Below are 9,699 nucleotides of genomic sequence, written 5' to 3'. Positions count from 1 at the left end.
TCTGTCTCCAGTAATCTCTGAGATTGGAAGTGACACAAGTGACATGTAAATCAGGAGACCAAAAAACTGATAGAGATGTTCTGTCTCAGTGCATTTGTATTTTTTTCCTAAATGATGATTTTTGTTTATTTATTTTTTATTTATTTATTTGCAGCATTTTTGTTTGTGTTTGCACAAATCTGTACTGACTGTGTCAGTAACAAAAAACAATAAGAAAAGATCTTTTGGGCTTTGGGGACAAAGTGTCTCTATCTGGACTCCTGGTGTTCTCCGTGGCTGAAACCTGCTACATTCTGGGGTAATGTCAGCATCCCCCTCTGACTTCCAGGGCTCAGAGCTGAGATGTGGCTCGCTGCCTGAGGCAGTGGAGATCAGGACCTTGTGGGTGTGTCACGCCTTACCTCTCTCTGCAGACCTCCTAGTGCACTCTGTGTGGATGTGAGAGGATCTTCTTCCTCCCCTCCTCTTCCCCTCTTTACATCTTGTAGAACAAAACCCCTTTTATTAATATTTTGAAAAACAAGTTATGGGTACATATTTGCATAACTTTTTAGGTATATGTACAAGTAGCGGTAATTACAAGTACGAAACATGTACTGTGCTTCATAAATGAGTAACAAATGTAGTACATAACAATAACCTACAGCACACCAGAAAAATAGATTCAGACTACCTTTTAGGCTCAGGTGCAGTGACACGGCTTTAACAAGAAGAAAAGTCAGTCATTCACCACCATCTTCCTGCGCACTAAAATTCTCAAATTGATTTCTGCGTAATCATTTGAGCAGTTAAAGTGAGGAGTGTTAACAGCTTTAACCATGTGCATCATGACCATACTAACAAAAGTTTAAGCATGCAGTAGAAGTTGTAAAGTTGAGTATGGTAAGCACAAGCCACATGGTGAGGTTTCTGTAAAGCCAAATGTCAGATTTTCAGTTGTAGAAATGATCAAAAGTTTCTTGTCCTCTGATGATGGAAAGAAGCTAGAGGAGGCGGTTTCAGAATAAATTTGGCCACGTCCTGAACGTTTCTGCTGTACCTTTTCCTGTGTGAAACCTATTATAAAGTTGGCATCAGCTGTGGTTAGAAGCTGCAAGGTTTTATGCACAGGATGTTTGTCTTTATTTGCCTGGTGCCATTGTTATTCATGTAAGTACAAAGTAATAAAACAATTTTTTTATATTTTAATATTGAGGATTAAGTTTTCTCAGGCTCCTGAGAAAACTTAATCTTTTTGCCTGTTTTATAGCCTTAACTACATTACTAATGTTATTTTCTCACAAAGGAAATCCTCCAGAGGAAACAAGTCACCCTACACTTGTTTACAAGCATTTATTGTGTCAGTGTCAGTGTCATTCTGCACATGTAAGCTTAACTGCAGCTGTTAGCATATACTCACTCCTGCTAGCAGTGATGTACAACAATGCTGTTTCCCCATCTGCAGGTGAAAATCCTGAAGGATAATGTCCAGTTAAGCTTAGTTCAATTATGCAGCAGAACAAATCCACGAGTGACTGATTCCAAAAACACCAAATTGAAGGTTTTGGGGTTTTGGGCTCAGTGAAAGTCTGGACATGATCCAGTCATGATGCTTTGGCCTCACCTTAAACAGGTCATGCTCAAAACCCCACCATCAAGGCTGATTTAAAACAATTCTGCAAAGAAGAGTGGGCCAAAATTCCTCCATGGTGCTCATTGGCAGTTAGTTGTTTGCAGTGTTTTTTTTCCCCATAAGGGTCGCACAACCAGTTATGTGGATAAGGGGCAATTAGTTTTTCACATATGGCCAGGTAGGTTTGGATAACTTTTGGAAATAATTTAAATAATTCATGTTGTATTTACTCTGCTTCAGGCAATTATCCTTGGGAAAGATGGAGACTCCAAATTGCTGTTAATGTGTGTGTGAATGTTAGTGAAAAAGCAGCTAAAGTTTAGTTTGTCTGACTGGGTAAATGGAGGATGTTGTATAAAGGACTTGGTCCTCTGGGAGAGAAGAAACGTGCTATTTTCCATTCGCACCACTGTATGCAGCAGGCTTAGTCTGATACTGAATATGGACTTTGTCTCTGTCCTCAACAGCTGGTGACTCTGGTCCAGATGTGGGTGGTTCCTCTTTACTTCACCATCAAACTGTACTGGTGGCGTTTTCTGTCCATGTGGGGGATGTTCTCCGTCATCACTAGCTACGTCATCTTCAGAGCCACCCGCAAGCCGCTGTCCTGCAGGACGCCGAGGTAAGGGGAACAGTGGAGACAAACTAAAGAGTTTATTTTACTGCAACAAAGAAAAGACCAAAGATTTCACAACGGATTATCTGAGGTATGGCAACTTACATACAATTACACCGTATTTTATCCTTTGGCTAATTAATATACAGTTTAGAAATAGAGACCCATTACAGTTGTAGACATCTGGGTCATTATGTTTATAAATAATGTAGAATTTAAGCTTTAAAAATAAGTATTTTCGGTTTATACACTTGTGAGCCCTTTTTGGCTTTATACTTTATAATAAGATGAAAAACATAAAACCAACAGAAAACTGCAAAACAAAGGCAAATAAAAAGATATACATACATAAAATTTAACAAAGCAAAACCAATTAGAACTTTAGCTCCTAATTTTAAAACCCTTTTTATTCAAAGCAGATGTGTCCAGTGACACATACAGTGTGTCATGGTGAATGATAACTAACAAGACAACTATTGTCTTTGTCTCTTTGAATTTCCAGGATGGTCTACAAGTGGTTTCTGCTCATCTACAAGCTGAGTTATGCAGTCGGGGTTCTGGGCTACATGGCCATCATGTTCACCATGTTCGGCTTCAACGTCTTCTTCAGGTGAGTCAGTGCTGACAGCTCAGCTCTTAATGAACGTGTATAATCACACAGAGTTCATTCAAAGCTAATTTGGGCTGTTCTTTTATTCACAAGCAGTTACCACAGTAAGTAGATCTGCGTAGTTCTGGCAGATTTTTTTCACTATACAGGGAGTGCAGAATTATTAGGCAAGTTGTATTTTTGAGGAATAATTTTATTATTGAACAACAACCATGTTCTCAATGAACCCAAAAAACTCATTAATATCAAAGCTGAATGTTTTTGGAAGTAGTTTTTAGTTTGTTTTTAGTTTTAGCTATTTTAGGGGGATATCTGTGTGTGCAGGTGACTATTACTGTGCATAATTATTAGGCAACTTAACAAAAAACAAATATATACCCATTTCAATTATTTATTTTTACCAGTGAAACCAATATAACATCTCCACATTCACAAATATACATTTCTGACATTCAAAAACAAATCAGCGACCAATATAGCCACCTTTCTTTGCAAGGACACTCAAAAGCCTGCCATCCATGGATTCTGTCAGTGTTTTGATCTGTTCACCATCAACATTGCGTGCAGCAGCAACCACAGCCTCCCAGACACTGTTCAGAGAGGTGTACTGTTTTCCCTCCTTGTAAATCTCACATTTGATGATGGACCACAGGTTCTCAATGGGGTTCAGATCAGGTGAACAAGGAGGCCATGTCATTAGTTTTTCTTCTTTTATACCCTTTCTTGCCAGCCACGCTGTGGAGTACTTGGACGTGTGATGGAGCATTGTCCTGCATGAAAATCATGTTTTTCTTGAAGGATGCAGACTTCTTCCTGTACCACTGCTTGAAGAAGGTGTCTTCCAGAAACTGGCAGTAGGACTGGGAGTTGAGCTTGACTCCATCCTCAACCCGAAAAGGCCCCACAAGCTCATCTTTGATGATACCAGCCCAAACCAGTACTCCACCTCCACCTTGCTGGCGTCTGAGTCGGACTGGAGCTCTCTGCCCTTTACCAATCCAGCCACGGGCCCATCCATCTGGCCCATCAAGACTCACTCTCATTTCATCAGTCCATAAAACCTTAGAAAAACCAGTCTTGAGATATTTCTTGGCCCAGTCTTGACGTTTCAGCTTGTGTGTCTTGTTCAGTGGTGGTCGTCTTTCAGCCTTTCTTACCTTGGCCATGTCTCTGAGTATTGCACACCTTGTGCTTTTGGGCACTCCAGTGATGTTGCAGCTCTGAAATATGGCCAAACTGGTGGCAAGTGGCATCTTGGCAGCTGCACGCTTGACTTTTCTCAGTTCATGGGCAGTTATTTTGCGCCTTGGTTTTTCCACACGCTTCTTGCAACCCTGTTGACTATTTTGAATGAAACGCTTGATTGTTCGATGATCACGCTTCAGAAGCTTTGCAATTTTGAGACTGCTGCATCCCTCTGCAAGATATCTCACTATTTTTGACTTTTCTGAGCCTGTCAAGTCCTTCTTTTGACCCATTTTGCCAAAGGAAAGGACGTTGCCTAATAATTATGCACACCTGATATAGGGTGTTGATGTCATTAGACCACACCCCTTCTCATTACAGAGATGCACATCACCTAATATGCTTAATTGGTAGTAGGCTTTCGAGCCTATACAGCTTGGAGTACGACAACATGCATGAAGAGGATGATGTGGACAAAATACTCATTTGCCTAATAATTCTGCACTCCCTGTATTATGGAGTTTTTCATTCCCACTGTCTCCAATGCTTGCCAATAAGGGGTCATATGATTGCTGGCTTTTTTCTGGTTTTTGTATTCTTGTAGGATCTTTACTTTACTATATTAAGTGCCTTGAGGCAACTGTTGTGTGTAATTTGGGGCTATATAAATAAAATTGAATTGAATGCCCTTCCTGACAAAACCTTTATGCACAATGGAGCCACTGTTCATACAATAGTGGCTGTTAAACACTGAAAGTATTAAAACAAAAAGCTTTCAGAAATCCAAATGTAGAGCAGTTAGAGCAACGACACACAGTCTGCTTCACACACTGTCAGAAACTCAAGTTATTGGAGTTGTGTACTTTGTAAATACATTTTATTTTTGAGCTTTCTGTTTTCACTGAGTTTCACTTCATTAAGTTTCACTTCATTAAGTTTCACTTCCACTGAGTTTCACTTCATTAAGTTTCACTTCATTAAGTTTCACTTCATTAAGTTTCACTTGCACTGAGTTTCATTTCCAGAATGGGCTAAACATGCAGAAAGCTACCAGTGCCACTCAAGTGTAGCAGTGAACTGTAGAGGGTGCTACAGTGTTGACTTCCGGTTGAGTTTCCCTGAGTTATGTTTTATTTGAGATTTCAACTGCATGGAAGAGTTTAAGATAGTGAGACAAAACACAAATAAACCAGTTTCAATGGAAGTATTGAAACGTTTTAGTTCAGAGTCACTCTATGAAAAATCAGTTCTGAACCAGTATATGAGGACGATACAGTGGATATAAATGTCCCTTCATGTCCCCATACATTTATCACAAGTTGAACAGGCAGGTAAACAAATCATGAAGAGAGCATCCATGATACAAACTAGACTTTGCAGTTGATGTGCTTGTGGTTTTTAACAGACCTCAAGCATACTTTCAGTCCAGATGTGGGTATCCCCTTGCTTAAGATATCCAGCAGGCCAAAGGATACAGGAAACATAATTAAAAGCAACAAAATGCTAATCCACCTCTTGTCTAGGTTAACTGGCTTAGAAAATATTCATGCTGTGAAGGTAAATGTTTGCATGTTTTAAACAGATTAAAGTTTAATAAATCAGGTGACTGAGGGGTCAAGAGTTGAAGATGTGGTTAATTTGATTAAACTGTGGTCTTAACATCTTAAATATGATTTTGGCTGAGTGAGCTGTCAAACAGTTGATCTTTCACCTTTTACATGTCCAGGACAGACTACCATCAGATACAGTGTAACGCCTCTTTAGTGGCTTTTTGGATACTAAGTGGTAGTTACAAAGCTCCATTTAAATGTCTCTCAGTTCCATTGAGTACAGTTAAATTAGCTGTACTGACATGAGTACAGCTAAATAACTGAGTTATTCCTTTTTCTCTTTGTACAGGATCAAAGCAGAGGACTCGATGGATGTTGGTGTGATTATGCTGTTTTATGGACTTTACTACGGCGTCATGGGCAGAGACTTTGCTGAAATCTGCTCGGACTGCATGGCTTCTACAATCGGGGTAAAACACGTTTTTTGCCCTCCCAGTTTAACATAGCAGCCTTCAGGTAGTTTGTGAATAAATAAAGCTAACAGTGTTTTAAAGTACAATTAAATTTAAGCTTAAGTGCTTGCAAACACTACACATAGTCTTAGAGTCTGTCATCATTTTTGAAGTTTAACACAAACACAATCAAAAACAGTTTTGAAAGAAAATGGCTACAGAAACTTGACTGTTGTTTGTGTATATAAATCAATTAAAGTAAAACACAAAACAATAACAACATTTATGTGTATGCCTGCTGATGTTGCACCTGTGCGTTTTCAGTACTACAACAAGGGTGGCATGCCCAGCAGGAGCCTAACCAATGATATCTGTGCGGTCTGTGGTCAGAGGATCCTGGTGAACGTGGAGGAGGAAGGATTTATAGAAGACACCTACCAGCTCTCCTGTGGACACTTGTATCCTAAAGTCCTGTTGTTTCCTACAGGTCCAAAGGCTTTTTATAATTTCAAAGGATCTTGACATATATCTGCATAGATCCCCAGGTCCAGGTAATCTTAAGTGCTTAAATCGAGGGCAGCTCGACTTCTTTTAAGGTTCTTGAAGACATTTAACCTCTAATCTGAAGGGCTTCTTCAGCTCCAACAGCTGACGGGGAGTCCCAGTTATTTAACCATCCGTGGAGGTGTTCCTGAGAGACCCTAACTTGCCCCATTCACATGTGAATTGTTAGGTCACATGGGGCAAAGGTAGGATTGAGTCCTCCATCATCGTCTCCATCATCTTTTTGAACTGAAGAATATTAGAGGTGGAGTGTTACGCTAACTTTCATGCTTGCTAGCTTCAAGGACAAATTTATTGGATGGCCTCTTAACTGCACAGCAAGTGATATTATTTGATATACATTCAAATGCTCCAAAAGTGAAAAAACACGCTCGAGGTCTGGTTCAGTGACTTTAGTTAGCCAAGCTTAGCAGAAAAGTAGCAGCTACAGCTGCCTATGTCAGGGAGCCGCCTGTAAGTCAAAATGGCTTTAGTTACACAGATGGAGTTTATATGATGATGATTTATTTCAGTAAACAGGTTGCTCTTTCGGCCTTAACTCGATCCTCAACCAATAGGTTCCACGAGTTCTGCATCCGTGGCTGGTGCATTGTGGGTAAAAAGCAGACGTGTCCTTACTGCAATGAGAAGGTTGACTTGAAGAGGATGATGAACAACCCGTATCCTTTTGCTGTCCATTAAGGGCTGACAATTGAAGTATTGCTGGGGGGTTTGTTATATGTTGTTTTGTTTTTTTTTAAAGAAAAGATAACATTGAATTAATGAACAAAAAAGTAGAAACTTCTTAAGATCTTCATAGAAAGTGATTTCTATGAAGCAAGTCATCTCCAAATAACTGAAAAAGCATAAACTATTAACATTGTCCTTGTAACATTCAACATAATGTGCTTTTACTTATTTGATTTCACTGTTCTTTATCAGTACAGCGCACCCCTGACATTTGTTTAGAAAACATGATTTTTGTCCTTAATTCCTCAATTTCCAGCTGGGAGAAGACGCATGTCCTTTACGGGCAGCTTCTCGACTGGCTCAGATATTTGGTTGCTTGGCAACCCATCATCATTGGTATCGTTCACGGCATTAATTTCTCCCTGGGCCTCGAGTAAAGCCCCGAGGAACACCGCCATAAGTACGACTGGAGTCGAGTTACACTCAGGACACGTGTGATAGCAAACTGTCACAGTAGGCGCTACAAGGAACCGAATGCAGCTGCTTTCAAAGTTTTTCACTTCGTGTTCTCGGACTAAACTCTTGCACGGTTTACTGCAGAGTAAACGGAAAGCGTCAGAGTCTCAACACGACCTCAAGCTTGCTGCCAACCCAAACAGAGTGATTGGAGCACAGAGCCAGTATTTTGACAGATGAATCTAGTTTGGTCTGGAAGTGTTGCTGTCATGCATGCTGTTTCTGTTGAGCTGAAAGATGCTTTACTTTGTTCTGTCTTACAGATTTTCATGTTTAATTTGCACACTCCCCTTTTTTTTGTTTCTTTTTTTTAAATAAAAATTTCTCTTTCTCATTAGACTTTATCTGTATTGGATTGCTTATAATAAGGACAACTCTGGGTAACATTTGGACACATTGATTAATTGTAACATGACAGTATTTGACAGTGCCAATCAAATTACTGAAGTACGCTGTGTACTATGTGCAATGTTGATTCTGTTTGTTATGCTGAACTGTGGTAGAAATGAAAGAATACGTCTCCCACAGCATTGATAAAACGCAAAGGTCTGGTGTGACTCTCGGTAGCAATTTGTTGCACAGTTTTCATAGAATTCATAAGGTGTTGTAATTTATCCTGCCATGTTAATGAAAGTGAGAATAAATTTGGTCTTATGCACTAGCTTTCTGGCATATTTGATCATGTGTCATTCCAAGTTTCAACAGGTCTCATCAGGTGTTAGACTTGTAATAAGTGAATCATGTTTATCAAAGTCACAGTTCAGGTTTGATGAAAAATAGTTTTCCCTTGACTGTGCAGCCACAGTCGGATGACATTAATCATTCTGAATTCTCAGCCTGGATTTCTGACATGGTCTTCTGGTTGTTTCATGCCTCTATAGTCACAAAGTGCACACTTAAATGTTGGGATTTCTATCATGCTTTCACCTAATGTTACTCTTGTTCTGATACAAATCACCTCAGAGCTTATTGTGTCCTCCAGGTTCTCTTCTAGTGAGGCCCATTATAAACGGTTTCCAAATTTCAGCTGAAAATCTGAAGAATACCATCCCTTTCCTGCAGCCGTGTCCATATAAATATCTCCAGGATCATGAAAAATTAGTATGTGGTCCAGCTATATAACACGCATTGCACTGGCACATTCAAAATGTCTTTTTTTTTCTAGTTAAACTTTGCCACACACAAACTACTTTATATTATATATTTGTTGTTTACTTGGAGGGGTGATACTGTTTCCATCAACCACCAGTTTTGTAGAACCTAATGAAAAGTTGTTTTCTTGGATTCAGGATTTTCATATTAAAGGAAGATTGTGGTTACTGAAAGAAAACATTTTTTTCTGTTGTCATGGAAACGAATAAGTACAGCTTGATGAGATGTTAGGTGCATTAAACTCCAGAACTAAAATGAATTAAGTGGCCAAGTGCCAAACACTGTAGTTCCTTTAGTGGCCATTTTAGGCTCTACAAACGAGGCAGTCCTCATAGTTATGGGCTCAAAATGTGGTCATAAATATTTTGTACTTGTAAAAAAGATTTGTATGTGTAAAAAAATTTGTGCATGCGTAAAAAAGATTTGTGCGTGCGTAAAAAAGATTTGTGTGTGGACAAAAAGATTTGTGTGTGGACTTAGCCCAAAAAAAACCCCTGCAAGTTACAAGTACGAATTTTGACCCTATTTTTCTTCCTTTAAGCTGATTGGTCAATGTCATGTCAATCACAAATTAAACAATCCAATCAGAGAACAGATGGGTTTGGCTTATTTTGCAATAATTTTAGCTGTTCTGTCTCCCTAAAAAACACTCCTATTTTGTGTTGCGTGTTGATTTTGGTCCTTTTTGTTTGTTTGTTTTTTACTTCTATTGTGTTTTGTGTGCTACCAGAGTATTTTTATGTTTGGTGGTGTTTTCTTAAGTTGCATTGTCT

The 9,699-nt window shown here is 39.2% G+C and overlaps 1 long non-coding RNA gene across 2 annotated transcripts; it reads left to right on the top strand.

Moving 5' to 3' along the window:
* Positions 1-2,079: 2,079 nt before the first annotated feature.
* On the top strand, positions 2,080-9,267 carry LOC102311598 (the record flags this gene model as incomplete). Of its 2 annotated transcripts, XR_006053622.1 has the most annotated exon segments (6): positions 2,080-2,234; positions 2,731-2,838; positions 5,923-6,043; positions 6,350-6,483; positions 7,147-7,248; positions 7,575-9,259. It is a non-coding gene; the product is annotated as an RING finger protein 175 (long non-coding RNA).
* Between the last annotated feature and the right edge of the window lie 432 nt (positions 9,268-9,699).

Source organism: Haplochromis burtoni, unplaced genomic scaffold, assembly GCF_018398535.1.
Source record: "Haplochromis burtoni strain Fernald_Lab_line unplaced genomic scaffold, NCSU_Asbu1 Contig_1403, whole genome shotgun sequence".
NCBI classification, from domain to species: domain Eukaryota; kingdom Metazoa; phylum Chordata; class Actinopteri; order Cichliformes; family Cichlidae; genus Haplochromis; species Haplochromis burtoni.
This window is presented reverse-complemented; position numbering and strand designations above follow the sequence as displayed.